Source organism: Pundamilia nyererei, unplaced genomic scaffold, assembly GCF_000239375.1.
Source record: "Pundamilia nyererei isolate P.nyererei 1_Seehausen unplaced genomic scaffold, PunNye1.0 scaffold00010, whole genome shotgun sequence".
NCBI classification, from domain to species: domain Eukaryota; kingdom Metazoa; phylum Chordata; class Actinopteri; order Cichliformes; family Cichlidae; genus Pundamilia; species Pundamilia nyererei.
This window is the reverse complement of record NW_005187411.1, coordinates 4436210-4458949: the sequence shown is the minus strand read 5'-3', so window position 1 is coordinate 4458949 and position 22740 is coordinate 4436210.

Here is a 22740-nt window from a genome sequence, read left to right as displayed (position 1 = left end):
GCCTAACCTATGTTTTCATTATGAGAGGAGGAGGTGGTGAGTGTATGTGTGTGTGTGTGTGTGTGTAGACTCTGTTTTGAGGCTGGTTGGGGGTTATATTTTGGGGTGGTATGATTGAAACCTCCCATGCCTCTGTGTGGAGGTAATGAACCTGAAGACAACCAGCGACTAGCCTGAAATTTCATGCATTGAGAGAGCGTCAGGGCATACATAAAACTGGCTTGGTCATTTGTTATCATTAATCTTTACATTTATGGCCGCAAATATGTTATTAGGAGGCGTGTCCTGGGTATTTCACTTTGATTGGGCTTTGCTCTATGACATATTGATCAGGTGAGATGGAGAGGGGAAAGGGAGGAGGCCAAAGTGACCCAGACCTTGACTTTGGACATCTTGTAAAGACATGGCCATGAATGCCTGGCTCATTTTCAGCATCTCTGGTAATTTCCCTTTGTAGGGGAATCAAGGGCACATAAAGCCCATCACATTTAGTCCCACCACTAGCTGGCTGGGTGAGAAAGTGACAGCATACAGAGAAACCAAGATGGTTTCTCTGTATGCTGGCAATGACCAGCAGTCTCCTTTGGATTACATTCGAGGAAATCCTATCCATCTTCATTCAAGCATTTCAGTACTCAGTGAAACGGTACGGTAGGGTGGACCAGATTCAGATTGGTTCTAGTGTTTGTGTGTGACTGTGTGTGTATGCATAAGTCAAATTCAAACCCTCTGCTGACCCCAGCCTTTTTCCAAACTGTTCTGTTTTGGATAGCCCTTAACATGCATGCTTACACCTTAATAGCCCTAATAGGCTGACATGATTCCTGCATTAATCAGCCAAGCATATTTTTGTAGGTGAATTGTGACTTGCCTGGGGCCTGGGTCAATGCAAGCAGCGTTTACATGAAGCAGCATACATCGTGCTGCAATCCAGAAATGACAAGACCCAGATTTCAATCAATTATGTCTGAAGGTATAACAGCACTTGCTATCTGCTAGTTCAAGCAGCAAATCCCCTTTTAAAGCCAACACCAACGTATCACATGCAAAAAGAAAAATGCGGGGGTTGGTTTATTAATGTGCCACGTCTAGCTCAGCTATTTATGCAGTGGTAGCGCTTGCACCATATCCATCTTTGTAACTCAGAAAACAATATGCCATTAGTCATACGAATATTCAGGGATAGAAAATTTCCAATTCATGAAGAAGGTTCCATATGTACATGCACTTATACATTTGGGGGCAATGTTGTGGAACTCACTGATCAGTGCCTGATGAAGGTGACATTTTTCTCTGTCTGCTGTTAGACTAATGTGAGCAGGAAAGCCATTTGGCACCCTATAGTGGGTGACATTTGTGTAGACTTAAAGATGGAGAAAGACAATTGCAATAAAATGTGAGTGAATCAGCATTACTCTGCATGCTGATTCCATCCTTCTGGGCTGCATGCAGAATGTGCTTGGTAATTGCAGGTTGCACAAATGCTTTTTCACTAGCACAAGTCCAGTTTCGTATCCTCGAATGTGAATTTGGAACTTTATTCCTGCAGTCATAAAAAGGATTCATGATTACTCGTCCATGTTGAGATGTTTATACCCAAATCTAAGGCTTTTCACACAAGTGTAGGAGCTCAAAGGATATATTGAATGAAAAGACAGTGTAGGGGTGATGCAGAGTTCACTGTTGAGAAAAACACGGCATACTTTAACAAAAGACTTAAGGCATGATTATGTAATCTTGTATACAACTACAACCACACTTTACATGAAAAACATTCCACCATTATTAAATTTCTATTAAAAGTGTCGATAAATATCTGAAGATCTGAAAAACATTGAATTTATGGAAATTACAGTAATATTCTTTGTAAACTGTGGCCTCCGCTAATGGATTTTATGCACCTTTACAGCAGACAGCCCATGGCACCCAGAGAATAGAGATTAAGTGAAAATACATATTAGGTTATTATGCATCTCAACTTCCAACCTTCCTCTCTCCTTAGCCCAGTGCCCGGCTCCTGGTTGTAAATTAGAAGGACAAGTTGTGTGCAACGATCACTGTTTATTGCTCTGTTTAAATTCACCTTCCATTCAGAACAACATATTATGGGGTGTACCTTTAAAAAAAAGAGAAAGAAGGCATTTAATATAAATGATCTTGTGTTGATTGTGATGGATCTACTATGTAGAGACACCTTGCCTTCAAGGGCATCAAGGGATAAGCTATCATTTTCTTCCTCTTACGCATGGAGGGAAGAATGACAGAGGGTTCAATGTCATCACAGTGTCTACAACAACACAGTCCCTCTTGAACACACACCACCTGATATGCGACAACAGATTGGTTTTAAGGTCTGCGTGCATTTCTCCAGCTAGTTTTCATGCAGCAAAGCATGTGCACAGAGCACAAGCTATCTCGAATCATCTCGGTGTAAAAATGGCCCCCATATGTTTTTGTGCAACAGCAAACATCAGGCTCCTTACTGGGGTGAGTGGGTGACCTTCTGTCACATATTTTGCTGAAGCTACCACTAAATTTTAGTCTCAGTAGTGTTTTTACCTCCTCTCACCTCTGCTGATATTTCAATAAAGAGAGCCAAAGTGACCCAGCTTTATAAACCTGTGCTCAGCATAATAAGCCTATGTTACGATTAATGAGATACCCAGGGCATTATTTGTTATCTTACATATCTTATTGATTGCATTGTCTTTCATCTTTGCAGGGCCCCCCCTTCGCTCTCTCTCCCTGACTCTCTCTTACCACCCTCTGGCTGTCTGTTTTGCTCTCTCTCAGTCTTGCTCACTCGATCTCTCCCCTGAGTCCACTGTTCTCAGTTATATAGGAGATGTTGAAGGTTGAATAGCCATGGCATGCAGCGTGCAAGCTACGCTTCCATTACCTGCAGCATGTGTGCGCTAATAAGTCATCTTAAGTCAATGACCTGTATATATCAAGCTTCTTAGACCAACAATCCAAGATCACTGCCCATGCAGGTTCCTTTAACTATCTTATTTATAACAGACTTCAAAGGTTCTACTGATGCTTGATAAGGCCTCCCACTTTGAGATGTCTGATAAAACTGGCTGCAGGTAAAACGAATCATTCCCTCATGCGCACAAATGAATACATTTGCAGAAATATTTACATGCACATGTGCTGTAGCTCCTCTCTTGAAAGTGTTGCTTCAGCTCCAGTTCCAGGATTAAAGAGTGATGTCTGTGGGAAGCTGGACAGGCGCAATTTGTTTGATCACATTCAACACTGTGGCTACTGGCAAACACCAAATGCTAGTTTATTGAAGGAAAACGCCAGTCTGTAATGAAAGCATGGAGGATTGGAAGTGGCACAGCATAAACAGGAACTGTCAAACAATTAAACAGTGTAAACAGCACAGATGAGCCACTGATGAATCTGGCTGTCGGAAACCATTAACTACCCTTAGTCAAGTTGCCTGAAAGGTGGTTCTATCTGTCCATCCCTCCGTGTGTGGCAGTTTCTCACAGTTACTTAGCTCTTGTATAAATGCATTTCTTTAACTTTTATGTGTTTTAGGGCTTGCTTACTAAAATTTTAAAATGCTTTCTGTTTGTACAGATGCTGCATTCTGAAGAATAAGTGATCTTCATGGTTGGTAGAGCCTGGGAATTTGAGAATATGCCATGTAAGCACTGTTACTAAGGCTATTAACCTTGACACCATTATGCAAAGTAGAGATGAATGACATCAAATAGGAAAAAAAGAGACTTCTCATAATAGAAAAATTACAGGGAAAGCTTTTAGCAAGCAGGAGTTCTTGGAGGGAAACAGAGAAACAGGAAGACAGAGAAAAGCAATGTGGGTAGCAATGAATATTAATGCAGAGTTGCACAGTTTCATTGTGAGGGTCTGAATCACTGTTGTATGTTTATGATAAATGGGTGCTCTCTTTCTCTGTGTCAGGGTCTCTTGACCGACAAATAGCAGGCTAATGACAATAGCTACAGCATATGGTAATGGAGCTTCACAATGCTGTCCTATCAATGACACCTGGAACCTCCTGGGCTACTATTCATGTGAACTATACAATCATCTTGATATTTAGTGTCTACTGTGTATTGTTTACGATGACTGAGCATCTGATTAGCATTATGTTTCAGGCTAGTTTCATCACTCAATGTGTCGCACTAGCTGTGAGCGTGTTCTCAAACATCTCGGTAAAGAAAAAAGGCTATCTTTTGTTTCTGTGCAACATTTTGTTGTTAACATTTTATGAATTTGCTATTTGTTTACTAGTTTGTCAACACTGACAGTTACGGAGGCAGTGTATATAGCCAAGGGTAATTTAAAAAAAAAACAGTACCCAATACAAGAAAGTATCTCAAAGAAACTGGGCAGTTTTATCTGTAGTTTTGACACATTTGAACTAAGACTAAACTTGTAAATACATTTTTAATATCCAGAATCAGCCGCAGACTGGCAGGCTGGGAGTTCTACAAAGTTTTTGCCTTAATTGAGAGTTTGTGCAGTCTGTGGAAAGAAAGTCTAACTCTATAATTTCCTTCTGATATATTTTGGGTGTTTGTCAGGATGGTAAAAAATAAAGATATACAATTAAAACTTTAGTCCTTAGTGATATAGCACATGAAGTTTGGAGCAGTGTCAGTGCACAGTGTTTTGAGACGATGGGAAGAGTTAAGCAAATGCACCTTTTAGCTGGCCAAATAAGGCCATGTCAACATAAATTTCTGAACTGATTTCTGTGTAATATTATATTTCACTAATAAAAGTTAAACCATGTAACAGCCTGAGAAGAAAACTTACATTTAGTCTTCAGACAGCAGGATATTATGATCAAATGCCTTTTTTTAAGAAGGAAGGAGTAAATATGCTTTCGAGCAAATAACAAGTAGTCGCTTTAGCTGAATACTTCAGGCTGAAGCAAAATGAATTAGGATACAATGCAGATTATTATCCTCCAAATATGTAATTATTGGTAAAATGTTTTTTTTTTCAAAAACTTTTAAAACTTTGAGAATAGAAATTTGCACTTAACTAATAAAAAAATCACAATATTTTTGGGAGCTTTAGACAAGTTTATCAGTGTCTCAAGAAGTATGAATGTGCTTCTCTTTGAAAATGTTGCATTTTATATAGTTTCTTGATTGATGACTTTAACATGAAAAGACCCATATACATTTATTGTAATATTATTATGTATTATTGAACAGTGAACTAATTCTAATGTTCAGGTTGTTAAATGTCACAGTTTAGCCAAAGCCACTTGTGTCTCAGAGATGCATACAAGGTTTTTATTTTTCTATCCTGTGACAGATGCCTGGCAGCAAAAGTGAGGCACTCTCCCATTCATCCATCCATTCACTTATCCTTAACAGGGTCACATGGGGCATGGAGCCAATCCCAGCTACCACAGAGGAAGAGGTGGGGTACACCCTGGTCAGGTAACCAGTCTGACACAGGGAAACAGAGGTCACTCTGCCAACTCATCATATTTAACACAAACCCAAACCATCATTTTTCTTCAACTAAACAGTTTCTCCGATTAACTCCAACCCAGTAGAGAAAGTGAAATGTTACAGTGCGTCAAAAAGAACGTAGCATGTTGACTCCAGGTTTTTTCCAAAGTCTAATTTTTGCAAACTTGTCAGTACAAACTGTGCATTTCTGAGCATCTGTACTGATATGTCATTAATATGGTGGTAAAGACCGACACGTACACTTATGTCTTTAACCCAGTTGTGGCACAATGCTCCAGGTTACAAAAATTGATGTCCATGTCACCGAAGTGACACTAAAACAACAGCTTGTTTCGGTGGTTGTGATGTCAATTTCATTGCACACCATTAAGGTATTATTTAATCAGTTATAGCTATATAATAAGATTCCAGATAATGTTCCATAATAGAGTAGTTATCTATTTACAAAACTGAAACCTATAAACAGACAGATTATGTTCTACAAACCCATTACTAACCAAATAACAATGTTTATTATACAGGGTTACCTTTGAATTCTGATTTTATTTAAAAAAAAAAAAAGAGAACATTTTGTTATGTCTGTGATTATGTGGTTGTGGTTAGATTATTATTGTGCATGTCAGTTTTGTTTAATGTGAGAACACACCAGCCCTAGTGAGTTCAGACCGTGGTGTCTGTACAGTATATTTTACAGTCCCTGGGATTAACTTTCAAAGCTTTGTTTTAATTCTAATTCAAACATCCAAGGCAGACACACATGCCTGCAATACCTCATAAGTCTCATCTATACCCCCTCTCTCAGTAGGCAGTGACCAGAATCCTGAATCCCCTCTTAGTTATGTGAAGTGTTGAATAGCTTTGCTCTCCCCTGTGCTAATCCAGGCCCATCCATCCCCACAGCACTGGCCTGTGACAGATACAAAGTACGGGGAGTGCTGCTAATCACAGGGCCCCTGTAGCCAGGGGGTCAGTGGGGAGGTCCTCTGCCTAAGCAGGGCATCATGGGAGGCCAAGGAAGGAGATAGCTAGGCAGTCCTCAGCGCCAAGCCCCACGTGCTGGATTAATGCACCTCTGAGGGACAAGACGTTGCTGATGGGCCGCAGGATCTCAGGATCACAGGAATGGGAGAGCTGCAGATGTAGGGAAGCACTCTGTTAAGGTTCACTCCTCAAGCAGATTTTGTAAATAGATAAAGATGGCAAGAGAGAAACAGAGCCAGACACTTGGTGTAAAACATAAGGAAAAAACCAGTATGTTTATGTGTTGAAGTTGTAAGTGTGAATTTAGCTCGAGGGCAATATGTAGAGGAGCTGGGAAGAATTCAGATTGTACATTAGCAGGGAGAAACACGTTTCTTTCCCTTCCCTAAAGGATGAAGCAGTGCACTTATATGATGATGGAGATCTAATTCAATAATTAATGTTGATAACCATCATCTGCAGCTCAGATCGATTCTTATCTTTGCCTCTGTTGAGCAATGCTGCATTTTTAATGTTCTTGTCATTTTGATTAAGATCATGTTTTTGCCTTTGTCCTCACTTACAATATGAGTCAGAGTACCTGGAACTATTTTTTTTCATCACACAGCATCCTGCTACTAATTACTACTAGCTGCCATATAGGCTGTTGCTTATAGGACATGATGAGATACAATAACAAATATATGAGAACAAACTGTGAAACTTAAAATGCCTCTGGCACTGTGTGTTGAAAAATCCGAAAGTGCGCAAAGCAACTTTTTTACTTTTATCTTTCCAAAAGTGATAAAAGTGAATGACATAAAGGGGCTTCGATCCAGGTTAAGTCAGGAAACATGAAGTGAAGCTAAAAAGTATAGCTAACATTTAGTGTCCCATCTAAAACTTCCCCATTCAGTTGTTTACATTAAGTAAATGATTATTAAATTAAGATTTTTGGGAACATGTAAATGCAGGCTATGTGAATCTATTTAAATATCCACCATATGTAACAAATACCAGGATACTGGAAAAAGCCAGGTTCAAAATTCGTTAATAGAAGTATGAATTCACAGTCTAGAGAAGATAAGTGTTACTAATTGCAATTCATAAGACAGTCTTGGCTTCTAGTATCTCACTTTGGAAGAAACAGAATACAGTATAACAGAATACAGCGGTCCCGACATGATACAATAATCCCCAAATAATCAACAAAAATCCTGATCCTAGAATTTAGTGAGGCGTAAACTATCCATAACTACTGTAGTCATACCACAGCAGTGCAATTTCAGGGTTAACATGTATTTAGTCTGCAATGCAATCTTAGTTGTACTTATAAGTCATTCAAACTAATGATTGTTCTGAAGCTAACCCAACAGTAGGACACTTTAATTCCATTTTGTTTTCATTATTAAGTTTAGATTTCGAATGAGAACTTTGAAGTTAAGTAAGGAGCTTAAGCCAGCTAATTCCTATTTCAAATCATGAAACCATATTTTGTGCTGGCACACATACACAAATGCACGCTGGCGCACTAACACACCTGCACAGGCAACACAGCAGCAGCAGTTTCCTCTGGTAGATAGACACCAAATGACTGGAACCCCGAGGGCTCAGGCAGCCCTGATGAGGAAGGATTAGGAGTGGTGGGTTGTCAGCAGGATGCATTTGCGAGTGTGTCTGTGTTGTGTCCAGGGGTGTGTAAGTGTGTAAGAGAGACGGGGAGAAATCTTGCTGTTTTGGTATTGCATGCCTGCTGAATCGGGTAGATAGAGGCTTTTAAAGCCTTAAGATGTCCTTGCGCTCAAAATCCCGAAATCTGCCCTGTAAGTGATGAGGTTTTAGAAAGGGATGCACAGTTAAATTAGGTCCAGATCACAAATAATTTGGTCAATGTCAGAGAATTAAGGAAACTCGCGTCACGATCTTGGCAGAAGGTGCAAACTCTTATTTCCATTCACGGCCTCAGCTACGCTCATAATATTACAACTTCTGCTTTTGTGTCACGTCCATATTCACATGTCAATTTCTCCACAACCAACCGAGTTAAATGATAGAATGTCATCTATGCTAAATGTTATTCTCTGGCGCAACTGCAACCCTGTTTCATATTCATAAACCCTCCATATGACATTTTCCCACTCTTGTGTGATATCCTGTGTCCACATAGCACTCCCATTTAGAGTGCCTTCCCATCCAAGCTATAATTCAAAGCCTAAAATTATGTCTGAGTTAAATGTTCTGTTCCTAATGCACTGAAATAATGCTAAATTACAGATGGCTGGTTTTATTTGTGTGAATAAATTTGTGAGCTTAATGGTTTGTAAAACATGTTTTCTATGCATAGTTTACAAACAGGGAAGGACGCTAGAATCTGTGTAAATTGTGAAATACAATTACCATTCATTTAGGCAAAATACAATAATTAAGTACAACTTCAAACAACAACAACAACAAAAATATAACCCAGGAAATAAAAACTATTTTGCCATTGTGAGTTGGGGAAATAATTTCAAAAACAGGGTTTGCATGCTCATTAAAAATACTGAAGCCTTTTCTTTCTGTTTTTTTTTTTTTTTTTGTATATTTTTAGCGTCAAAACAAACTTGTGGCTCACAGCAGTGACCTGTTGTGCACACGGTATATAACACACAAACAGTGAGATCCAATTCATGCTATAAATAAATACATATTCTCTATTTAGGGTAATGATAGCAAATGTGGGCCATATCTGATCATTCTGTCTGAAATCATATCTACTCCTAACAGATGGTAAAACACTGCCCACAATTAGGCAGCACATGGCCAAGATCTGTCCATTTCTGGAAAGTAAAACTGACATATTTTCCTGTTATCTGCCAGTATCTGACATTAATCTGGCAGAAAAAAAGCATTTGGCACAGCATCAAGTAGCCACAGTAGTGCGTACTTTCCATCTGTATCCTTAGACGGAGCACTAGCTGAAACCATATCTTTTTGCTTAAACGGATTCAGAAGAACATTTAGAATTGATGTTGATGTGAATGTGAGGTGAATCTGTTGTCATAATATTGTTCCGTGCTCCTGTGAAGAACAGCTGTTCACTGACAGACCTGTTCAACTTGCAACGCAGAGAAGTTCTGCAATCTTTGTTTGCACCGTGCACATTCATCAGCCTCACACCAGAATTGTCAATTATTTGCATGAAGAATGGTCCGAGAATTATCTATCAATTTATCAGCATTACAATTTCTGACATGCTAAATGTGCGATGTTGTGAACAGCAACAGCTCCGAACGTAGGGGGACGGGTGGTGGGCAGATTTTATCAAGATTGAGCGCTGCAATAATCAAACACCATTGGACACAACACCTGCTAACATCGCGGAGATCTCAATTGTTCCCCCACGTGAGAAAGATGGGTACCAATCTAATCAACAGAGCAGGGGTTGCGTGGTGTTGGCGAGGGTGTGAGGCTAAGCCCCCTGCCCTTTGCAGTTGTTGTTGACACACTGCACACAATACTCATCTCATTCTGCGCAACAGAGGAAAAAGGGGGGAGTTTTGGGCAACTGCAAAGAGGCTTTTATTTTTAGTTAATGATTGAACAAACAATCCTAGCCTTGGAGCTGTGGCCTCTGGTGGGTGTGGCTACCCCTGAGGTCATATTTGCTCAGCAACTTGGGGGGAGGAGACACAAGAGCCGTTAGGGAGCCGGATAGTGGTTGGATACGACAACAGACATGTAGATAGAATAGGACTGCGTGTGTGGGAAGGGGGTTGGGGTGGGTATCGGGGTGTGTTTTGGGAGTGGGAGATGAAGTAGTGGTGAGTGCTGATGGTTAGGCATGGGGGCCTTTTCTGCCACATATAGCACTATGAGGAACAGATGGGGCCTGATAAATCCTGAAAGGAAGGCATTACCTGCCCAAGTCACCAAGCAGCCACAATTATCACAGGGCTCTGGGTTCATTGTCAATTAGAGTGGCAGTTAAAGCCAGGCAGCAGCTGTGGCAGATGGCTGGGATCCAGAGAGGCTGGGGGAGCCGGGACAGCGGCCAGCCCCCTGGCTCCCTCCATCTCTCCTCCTACTTTTCTCTCCATCTCTTTTCACATTTCTCTAAAGGTCTGCTTTAGAGCAGGGTCCACTTTCTTATTGTGTATGTGTGTTACAGCAAATAAATCAGAGTAAGAAGGAAGTGTGTCGTGAGTACCACAGACTCATTAGAGAGACTCCAGGAAAAACGTATTGTTCGACATGTATTTTTATTTTTTTCTCGTACGGTGTCTAAAACAATCTCATACCTACAGAAAAGCATCTTTTGTGATGTTGTCAGCAAATACTGCATCCCAGCAAGCAATTAGTATTTTCTGTTTTTGTGGTTATAGCAGACATCTTGGCTGACTTTCCTTACCACAATAAGTCATTTACGGAAGTGAGATCTAGATCAATAGGGTTCTCCTACAATGTATAATATAAAAAGAGCATACAGTCTTTGTCAGCTGGAGGAATAATTGAATGCACTCAGTCATGTGGCATCAGTAGCTGTTTACAAGTTGCAAGTTTTGTGATTTTTCAGTGCCGACCAAAATGTGCTTTTAGTGGATTTAATTAGGATTTTGAATCCTTTATTGTGGAAAGAGAGTCTATCTGATCCAGATTTTTTTTGTGGTTGTGTGCCAACAGTGGTCCTGCCGTCTTGGTGGAGTACATGGGTGACTGAAGGGCAGCCTTTTGCTGAGTTTGTCCCCGTGATCTTCCAAGCAGTCTCCCCCTGCTTCCCGGCCTGAGCCAAGGCTCACCAGCAGGCTTCACTTTCAGCAAGTACCACCATTCATCACCAGGCAGGGGTGCTGGCAACGGGGGGGGGGGATACGGAGGGGCCCAGTAAGGGGGCAGTGTGTGTGCCCCTCACCCCTCCTCTTTTCTTCTCCACAGGCTGCTGAGAATATAGGCCTCTGCCACAGACAGCAGCCACACTCCTCTCTTACACTTCTTACAATGGAGCTCCAAATTTATTCAGGGGAGGAGAGACCTACTCCCTTCTTTTGCACCCTTGCTCCTTCACCCTTGTCTCTTGCCCCCCCCCCCTTTTTTTTCTTTTTTCTTTTTTCTTGGTGCCTGACGCCCCCTTCCCTTGACTCTCCTCCCTCTCTCTCTCACCCTTTTCTCTCCATTGGGGCATCATTCCTCCTACTTTGTTCCGCTAGTCCTAGGCCCAGTGTCTGGGCTTCCCTGATAGCAGAGAAGAAGTAAGCAGCCTATCCATCTGCCTGCCCAGGGCCTGCCAATGAAGAAAGAGGAGCAGAGGTCCTCATTCATAACAATAGCCATTAACAATGCTAACAGCACTGCTGCTACTGCTGTAAAGGCTGGGGAGCAAGGGGTTGTTAGGGCCGGGACAAGGGGCTTCAAGGGCTGGGACTGCGGGGGCCAGACAAGGAAGTGAGTGCAGGGGCCTGGGAGGGCCTGTAGCCAGGCAGAGTTGAAGATTGCAGCGATGTGATAGGTTTATGGCACAGACAATGCTCCAAAGCATGTTGTTATGGCGTTAAGCAAGACCTCAGAGTCTCCCGGGCCGGTAAAGAAATATTGATTGTCTCTCTTTTTTTTCTTTTGCCTGTGGTCAGCCAGCATGTGAACCCCTGTCCATACAAAGGCGCTCTCTTGTGAGTTCATGCCGGCTATATAGGAGTCTGCAGATCAGCTTTTTTTTTTTGTAAATAATAAAATAAAGAGATATATAATAAAATGAAATGATTAAAAACAGAATATCTGAAACATGAAATAGAAAAAAACACCAGGAAGACAGAGAATATTTGATAATATAAACTGCTCAGCAACACCCCAAAACTGAGGGGTAAAGTAATTTACTAAAAAGGCCCACTGTATCAGCAAAAATACAGCACAATGTGGGTGAACTTACTGACAGGCACACAATAGCTGTAATGATGCCCAAGTAGGCCAAATTTACCTCTGGTACTTTCCCGGCTTCCCTCCTGAGTTTTGACACATTTTCACATTTATCAGGAATGCCTATCTGTCTCCAGTAACAACAAAAGGCACCCCCTCTAAGGAACAACACTGCATGGAGCCTCCTGTGAAATGGTTACAGTAGGCTCTCCCTCGCCATGCCTCTCATCCCTCCAATCAAACTGTCAAAAAGCACAGTCTTTTGTATTGAGGGTTTTAATTAGATTTGGATGGATTTCAAATCTGCTCTTGTTTCCTGGAATGATTCTGAGTGAAAGAAGAAACCCTACAACAAGATTAACCACTAATCTATCCTTTAGTTGCCGCTACTAAAATCTGTCCATCTGGCCATCCATTCAAACACAGAGAGCAGCTTTTTCAGAAACTTCCATGTAATGTGTCATTTTTAGACATTTTAAAAAATTCTCATGTGAAAAAAAATCTTTATAAATGAGACAAAAGATTCAAAGTGTTTGTGTCTGTGTATGATTTTGTGGATTCTGTTTTTTTCAATGGAATGTTAGTCTCTGCTTTTCTCTTGTAGGCAGTCTGGGTTGATTTCTGTAGGTGTAACTTCACTTGAATTTTTCTTTAGTGCAAGGAAACAAACAGTACTGCATACCATCAATGACTCAAATCGATATGATCCTGTTATGGCAACTTATTCTAGGTGGCACGGTCAATATCACATATTGTCAATAGTGCTGTTTTACAGGTTAATAGTTTCTCAGTGTTCAGCATGGACTTTAGCAATATCTAACCAGGACTTTTAGCAGCTGTAGATTACAGGTATCAGTGCATGTAAAGCTATAGTCAGCTCCCTGTAAGCATGCTGATTTTTCTTTTTAACTGTTCTTGTTTTGCTTAATTGTTTGCCTGTTTTTTGTTTTGTTTTTTGTTTGTTTATTTTTTTTAGCATGGTAGGTAAATTACTCAATGGCTCACAAGGAAATTGCCTGGAAACCCGACAAAGACTGTGCATAAGTTGCTGACAAAATTGTCAATGACTTAATTATCATGGAAAGTTGGCAGTGTTGCAGCTTTTCAATCCATCTCTAATGGATTCATTTCTATTGGCAGCCACCAATTTTTCTCCCCTTGATGATAACAAAGACCTTGTACCAACAGAGAAACAGGAAAAAGCGCACACACAGAGAGACACACACAGAGAGACACACACAGAGACACACAAAAGCCATTTGAAAGTGAAGCATTTTATCCTATCAGCTCAGTCGTTGTAGTTTGGCTAGTGTGAGACCATGTTAAAACTCAAAACAGACCTTGATGGTATTGGAGAAGTTTTGGCTGTTTGCTGGTTTGGAGCATTCAAGTGTGTGTTAACACAATGGCAAGGAAAGATATCAGCAATAGTCTTAGAGAAGCAACTGTTGCTCTCATGGGCCTGCCAGCAAATTCACTCCATGGTCCGTGCAATGATCAGACAAATTACAAAAACCCCAAAAGCTGCATCTGAAACTCGACTGGCCTCAGTTAGTAAGTTAAAGTTAATGATGGGACACTTTACAAAGACTGAATAAGTACGACTTGTTTGGCAGAGTTTCAGGAGAAAACCTCTTCTCTTCAAAAAAACAACAAACCACAAGACTTCTGGGACAATGTTCAGACGAGACCAAAGTGAAGCTGTTTGGTCAGCTGTTTGGTCAGCGCAAACACAGCATACCAATTGTCAACCACGGTGGTGGAGAGGTGATGATTTGGGCTTACAGTGACTGAGTAGAGTATGAACTCCTTCCTACACCAAAGTATTTTAGGTGATTTGTCCAAAACATAAAACTTGGCCCAAGCACACCAAAACAAAACAAAACAAAACAAAAAACTACAACAGAACAGCTGAAAAAAGAAAAACACAAAACTACAACGACTCAGTCAAAGTTCAGATCTCAGCCTGACTCAACGGAAGCAATGGGACCCTAAAGTCCATTTTGCATTAGTACTTGGGTCACCTCGACTTGTTTTCCATTACATTGAAGTACCAACTAATGTGCATGGAATCGTTACAGCAATGTGTCCTGTGATATTATTAATATGCGACATGAACCCACGACAAAGGTGGACGTCGAGATGATGACATAAGTGCTGTTTGGTCGGGGACTACAATGTTACCAGGTTTCAAAAGTGGCGGTTGTGATTTTCGTAAAGGAGGCGCTCTCATTACTCATCGAGTGACGCCACTGACCAGCCAATGCAGTGGACTGCAGTCTGCTGACATCACGTTTTCTGATTGCATCAGATTACTTGGACCCAGGCGTAGTAGGTACTAAAAAGTACTTGGTATCAGCTACTGTCACCTAATGGAAAGCCCTGAAAACCACGGGGAGCCATGGTGAGCTGACCTGAGTAGGCACTGATGGAAAAGGGGTTTAAGACAAAGTGCCGAATGACTTCACTACAATGTGAGAGACTGATAGCGTCATACAGAAAATGACAAACTAAAGTTCTTGCTGCTAAAGGTGGTTCTACAAGTTACTGAATGATGGGAAGTACTTAGTAAAATGTTTCTGCATTTTGACTTAGATTTTGTTAAATAATTACGTGGTGTTTTTGCTCATCTTACCTCATTTTAAGACCAGATTTTTTTCATTATGTCCTGATATGTAAAACTTTCAAACAAAGGTGTACTTTTTTCTTTCGTTTCTTTCTTTTTAAAATTTTTATTGTAATTAGGCCATTGCATTCATAGTTAGAAAGTGGTATTTTACTGCCTCCTGTACATTATACTCAGACAGCACCCTTGTGTATTTCCAATAGTTAGAATTCAGCCAATAAGAACCATCTCCCACCGTGTGCTAAATGAGAGAAAGGACAACTTCAGACAATGTCTCCTCACAATTCTTCTGACATTTCCCAGAATTCATGTGTGAAAACAGCATGAGAGAAATTGTGCTTTCCAAAAAAAGCTATGCTGTGTGATTGATAACCAACGCTGGATGAATACTGTCTATTCTGCCTGTTTCTCTTTTAAAATATAATAAAGGAGCTAATGTCTCACTTTCAGGACCGCATCTAAGATGTGATTCTGAGCGTGATCGTGACGTCTGTATGCTGTTAAAATTCTGGGACCTTTCACTTATCTCTTTCCCAGACCATGCATCCTGTTTTATGTCTTTCCTCAACTATCTAATATGCTCTGCAAGGCAATCAATTATGTGAATAATAATTTTCAGAAGAAAAAAACACAAAGCAAAACAAAAAGCAGACTTAATCCTCATGCGAAGAACAGAGAACTCCTCCTTATGCAAATTTTATCTACACCGCTCCTCAATATTATCTTTAAAACTGCGTCATTGATGCATATAATCTATTAAATGTGCAGGCTGCAACTTTAACTCACATGGCTGCCTAATAGCATCCTGAACTAAATTAAAACTTTCCATCTGTTTGATACTGTGAGTCAACATGCATTTGTTTGTTATAGTGTGTACAACAAGGGCGGGTTTGTCTACACACCTGACTGCACATTCAAAGCTTAACATTTTTACAGGTAAGCTGTGAAAATGCTTAGAAACAAACTATTTTCTTGATTAGAGCAGATGAGGGTGGCATTTTTTTAAAGTTTCCTGAACTTGCCAATAAACTTTAAGTACAAAAATGTTTTAGGATAAGCGTCAGCCCATAACCCAGATAATGCAGGCCAAGGAAACTCTATAGAGACATCCTGTAGCCTTTGAAGAAGTAAGATTCGTAGGAGAAATGCCATTTATCTTACATTATTATCTGTAAAAGACGAGTATCTAAATCTCAATCCTATAATACTCTTATACGGTAATATGCTCTCCTAACAGCACTCAACTATAAAATCCTGTACTTCTGTTCACAGAGAAACTTTCAAATGCTAATAAAAAGCCACAAATGTGTGCAAACAAATGCTGAATCTCTGGAATTAGTGATTCCACATATAGACCAACCGAAAAACAAGATCTAAGTTTATATCAGTGCATGAATTAAACTGGTTATATTCTTTTTATGCATGAGTTACATTCGTTTTTTTTTATTACGAAAAGCCACATATTGGCCTTAAGCCAGCTTTTAATATAAGATGGTGACATATTGCTGGTTTCAAAGCCACAGGGCTGACCCTTTCACACAGAACACGAGTGCACAAGACGTGTGCTTGGACATGGTCTAAAAAGGTCTTGAATCGCTGCCTGTTTATCCTTCCACTCTTTGCCCTTTTGTACAGTCTTCATCTTCTCAGCATGCATAATTTAATACACTGTCACCTTTTGAAAATGAGCCCAAAAAAAAGAAACATGTAATAACCGTGACCCTGTGGAGAAAAAAAAATGAGCAACATTCCTCACTGAAACCATTTACGGCTCTGAAAAAGTAAGATTGTCAGAGTTGGCCGCTGGCCTCCAAAATTTCTTTGCCCAGTCTTGGAAACAAGCAATAAATCTGCGTTAAGCAAAACATATTTATATCATGTAAAACCAAAAATTTCTATTTTTTTTCTTTGCCCTAAATCAATCCTTGTGTGGGATTTTGTGCAGCAGATGACAATACTCAGTAACTGTAAGCTCTTGATACATGTCATAAAGCATGAACTCTGCTTACTGATAATGAAGCAGGTGACTGCTGTATGGCTCCAGAATGGTCTCAAATGCACAGTTTAATGACTGCGTGTGTGTGTGTGTGTGTGTGTGTGTGTCTGTGTGTGTGTCATCCTTGTGTGGCTCTTTCACAAGGCTCCTGTCAGGTCCGTAATTGACAGTCTAAGTGGGGCAGCCGAGAGGCCAGGCCCTGTTAATTTATTTTCTCAGACTCTGCATCCATATTTATGAGCCCCTGCTGTTTTGTCTATCAACGCTGATCAAACTTAGTGTGTAATTGTACTCGCCAAAGCAAGGAGCCACATGTGAGTGGTCACTCGGCCTGCAACGTTCATATTAGTCTATATTATTTCATTAATTCTTATTCCCCGACTAGGAGGGAGTGGTAGAGAGGAATAGAAACGGAAGAGGGAAAGACGCCAGTGGCAACTATGATTAGAGATCAGGAATAGAATAAGCTGCCAGAATCAGGTCATTATGCCAGCACCCTCTGATCTGGCTGAAACTAATTGCAGTGGCTCCTGTGGGTGTGGTTTCCTTCTTCTTTTAGCCCTAATAGCTATGTCTATCACGGCGTGGCGCAAAGTCATTAATCATAAACCATCATTAACACAATGATATCCAATACACAATAAGCTTTCAGCTTTGGGAAAATCCAGTGTAATTTAAACCAATAATAATCAGTGCTATGCATCTTCCATCTAGCTCGAATGAAAGATCACCTGCTTTGTTAAGTCCAATAACACCTTGATTTGCATTATATTAACCCAGCAGGGAAAATCATTGCTTATGTGGACTACAAAAACACACACACACAAGGCATGTTGCTGTTTACCTTCAGTCATCCTCCTTTAATGAATTTAATTTGTTTACAAACTAACAACAAGGAAATATTTGCTAGAGAGACCTTGATGTTTGTGGTGTTAGACAGGGGCATACCTGTATCGTCAGGGGTAATAGCGTAATTATGTGCTATTTTGATCCCACAAACATTCACTCATTTCCATTCATTATGACTTGATATGTTTTCATCAAAACAACACTGCAGCCTGATGTAAGCATGCATAATTGGGGATTACTGTAAGTAGCCTGGCGGCGGTCAGCTCTAGTTTCCCTCTGACGTCATAGATCACTAGAAGTAAAGTTTCCGGATTAAGTAGCATTCACGACATTCCTTTTTTCCATGATTTGCATTACTTTTCACCTTGTTTTTTCTGAAAGAACTATCTGAAAGATATTTTTAATTGGGTCTTTGTATTAGGTCCAGATATTCAATGATGCATAGTTAAAAGGCAGCACTTAATACGCACTGGGTAAATCATTTAAGTTGCTCATTTACTTGAGCTCAAAAGGTTTAATTTGAATGTTGTTTCACATTTTCATTCAGTCTTTTTTTCTCTCTCTCTCAGTTTCTCTCTTTCAAAATCTCTGATTGAGCGCAGTTGCTAATGGCTGCATTGTGAGTTATAAACTACAAAATGAATTCTTTTCAATCCAAATGAAACTTACTCTGATAGGGGCTCCCAGCATGCATTGATGATTATAGAAACCCTCCCCGTGAAATTGCCTTTGTAATTGTCTGACTGCTCATGGTAAGCTAGATACTTCCCCAATAAACCAAACTGAGGCGACACCGAAGGCATTAAGACAACCTTGCAGAGTAAAATTACTGCCCCAAATGTTTCGCCTGCTAAATTTTATCAACTATGCCAATTTCATTGGTTGTTTTTAGCAACTGTGCAGCTTTTTCTTTTAAAAATGTAATTTCTGTGCACATATAAAATAAAAGTTCATCGATTTTAGGAGAATCACCGAGTGTAAAAGAAACTTTGTGAAAATTTCCAAAATGTGCCAAGTGAAGCAGATTAGTAACTTTTTTTTTTGTAACCAAAAGTAAGTTTCTGGTTGACAGAGACTAAAAATCAACCAGGCCTATAATTTTCATATCAGTTACAATCTGTTTACTATGTAGACAATATGTCCTCAGTCTATCCTCCCAGGGCATCGGTTCCAGACTCACAAAAACATCATCTGTCGTATATTTATGTGGACAGGTTAAAATTTCTTTTTTTGTTTCCTGTCTCGTTTGTCTACGCACTGTGGAGAGGAAGTGAAATATGCTGTTTTACTGAACTGTCTTTTGTGCATAACTCAGCTTTTAATTCATCAAGTTTCAAAATCTTTTCAACACGATCGCCAGCTTTGATGAAAACTGAGGTGAGAGAGATAAAAACGAAAGATAGGAGGAAATTAATTAAGAAGAGGAAGCAACTTCAGAGTACCAGAATGTGTCCCAGGTGAAAACATGTCACCGGATTGACTTCTGCGAGAACAGAGGCTGAACCTGCATGCCTTGATTAATCAATGTGCTGTGTTTTCTCCCCTACTTGAACCCAAGGCCAAGCCATATTTCACAGGAGCAAATTGAGCAGGGTACTGACACAGGTCTGACCATAAAACCAAAGGTAATTAGGAACCACTGAAGACATTCCATAAAAGACAGTGGGTCAGACACATTCAATATACCCTTTGTAAGCTTCACAGAGACAAACAGAACCGCTGGCTGACTGCAGACTAAGCACAGATACCACAGGAATATAGCGGTTGAAAGAAGACACAAATCACTTTTTCCCGGTCCTATTATGAATTCACTGTGTTGCAAGTGCACAAATTTTGACAAATAATACCTTCACATCAAGCCAGTAATTTGATTTCCTGTGAGGTAATCTAAACTAATTGACACAAGAATTGATTGAGCGACGCAGTGATGTTAAAGTGTCCTGGCACAACATTCGCAGCGAGGTTTTTCGACGTGTCACGATGAAATGAAACACCGTTGCTTCCCTTTTCTCGTGCCCTTTCATTAAAGACAGGGAAGTCTCCCATTTTATTGCAATGGAGATTTTCTTGATATGGCTACTCTTTCACTTAAATATTTTAATACAGGCACTAAAGCATTATAGCAATGCTGAGGTACAAGAACAAAAACACTTAAGAGAAAATGAAGCATTAGTCAAGGCAGAGTAGAAGAGAAGGCAAGAAAAAAGTATTAGTTAGCCATTTTGTCTAAATGCCTTTGCTGTAGTACACCACTGGTTAGAGCTCCCCTTTTTATTATACTACTGTTATGAAATCTGCCAAGGAACATCTCTTCTGGCTCTGTGTTTAATGTAGCTTGAACGGCAAATGGTCAGACATTTATTCTTCTGCACTCTCCTCATTACAGAGAGGGACCGAGGAAGATAGAGAGTGAGCTGCAGTCATTCTTTTCATTTTCAGACAAGTATTTTGATGTTTCTATGCACAGTGAGTGACGGGGGACAAGGAGGGCTGCAGATTGCACAGTAAGCATTTCAGGGAACTGATGGAAAAAAAACACAGATGGTAATTAAATCTATATTTAGATGTATGTATGTAAAATGCTGTATTAATGGCTGTAATGACATCATTTCTGGGTTTTTGATAAATAAAAGAACAATAAATAGATGAAAGCCTGCATTTACTTCCATAAACAAAATATAGCTGAAATGCTATTAGACAGGTAAATACAAGTACACTCATCGCACATGTCACTGTACATGCTGATGTTAATTCCGCTATCAGCCATTTAAAATAAGACACTCCCCTCCAGTCACATTTTAAGCAGTAATAACAGTGGCACTGATTACACTGCCGCTAGAATATTCACACTGAATGGCATATGAAGGTATGCATGTAAACAAATTAATTAAAAAAAAAAAGAGACAAAATTGTCAATAGAATCTTTCCAAAACATGCATTTGGTCAGCCAGATTTAGAACCAGTCAAGGCTGGGTGGCATGAGAAGCTGCAGTGGCAGTCAAGCGGGCCTTCCAGATGGCAGCCGCAGCATATGTGGCATGACCTTCTGTGGCATGGGTACACAGGGGTACCTAGTCACTGTGCAAACAGCAGGCAGGGTCCTCAGATGTGTGCGGACCTCCTGGGAGCGGCAGCAAAATGAGATGCCCATCACTCTCTGGCTCTGCAGATGTGCCTCACAACTGCCAGGCTTTCAGCTTCATTAGGCTCAGATCAGATACATACCGAAGAGTGCAGCCTGAGGCTATCAATGCAGCAACCCCGGGATGTGGGCACACACACACACACATACACACAGATACAAGGACACATACATAGACACAGTCACATTTGAAATCATTTCTGAAAGGAGGTAATTTCATCAGTAGAAAGACATGATGGGGAGGGGATTTTTTTTTTTCTTTTTTCTTTTCAGTTTGGTGTTTTGAATATGTGCAGGGAAGGCAATACGTGATGAAGCTGGTGAGCGTGTATGAATACAGAACTCGTTTAATGGGCAGAAATGAAATTTGTTTCTAGTTTGGCCAAATTATAATGGAAAGCAATGATATGGGATGCCATTTGTAGATGTAGCTCAGGGTAGGCAAAGGGCAAGCAAGATGTTTTTATTAATTTCTTTATGGAGAAACTTCTAAAGATAGTGACAAATAAATAGATATGAGTGTAAATGTGAAGTCTTACTCCAAGCCATCATCTTCTCCTCTGTGAATCCAACGTAACCACTAAAGTCCTGCATATATGTTTGCTGAAACAGGAAGTACTGTTATTCATCACCAGTGGAGACCTTCCCACCAAGCACTATGCAATTAGTGAGTCATCAGCAGCCTTTTTTTCTTTTTTTTAAATGAGACTGAAAAATGATGATGCAGAAGCAAACTGAGATATTAATTTTGAAAAAACAACAGACACACATTTATTTTCTTTCTTTCTTATTTTTTTTTTTAAATCTTCACCTCAATAAAGCAATGATGTATAAGTTAGCTTGAATGCAGATCTTGCTTTTACACCAATTTGTATGAGCAACCGGAGTTTAATTTCCTCTTCTGTCTGTTCCTCATTAAAATCTCAATCCTATCTGTCAGCAGTCTGTGTGTTTGGAATAATGCACTGGTGAAAGAGACATAAAGGAAGACGATACAGGAGGGAACACCAAAACACAAATGTTGCACACGCTTGCGGCCAAGAAAACATCACGCCAAGTCCCTCTGAACGTTGTCATGTGTGTTCAATCGCGAGCATTTGGCTCAGTCATGTAAAACGTGTCCCAAGTGACCCCTCCCAGGTACGAGCATCTATCAATGTGTTTCTCAGATTTAATATTTGAGTTAGACAGAATTCGCTCCAGTGAGTTCCCGCTTTAGCTTGAAAGGGTTTGAACAGTGACAAATGAGAAATGAGTGCAGATAATAGAAGAGCATTGTCCAAATGTGATTAATATGAAGAATTGTATTTGACTAATTATATTTGAATATTTGGCCAATCTATCAAAAAGCCAGCAACAATTTGTGTGAGCTGGATTTTTTTTTCTTCTCTGGAATTTTGCTTGACAGTCATCACTTTTTACTGTGAAACACAATATTTAACCAAATGGCCTTTAGCATAGCATTCACACTATTAAATTATTACACACCATGTCATCCATAACAGAATAACCCCATTATGTTCATGATTCATCAAAATTCCACAAAGCTGCTTTTCTAAACTTCCCCTAAACATCTAAAGAAAATGTTTTTATGCAAAAAAAAAAAAATATATATATATATATATCGAATATAAAATACAAAAAAAAGTGTTTGCATGTGCTGAAGCATATTTGTCACCAGCAAATCTTCATATTGCACATTAGAAGGGAATAAGGTACTCTCAGATTGCATTTTTGGCACCATATCAAGAGTGTAATTGAGCATGTGTGTGTGTGCATGTGCGCGTGTGTGTATCAGGGGTTG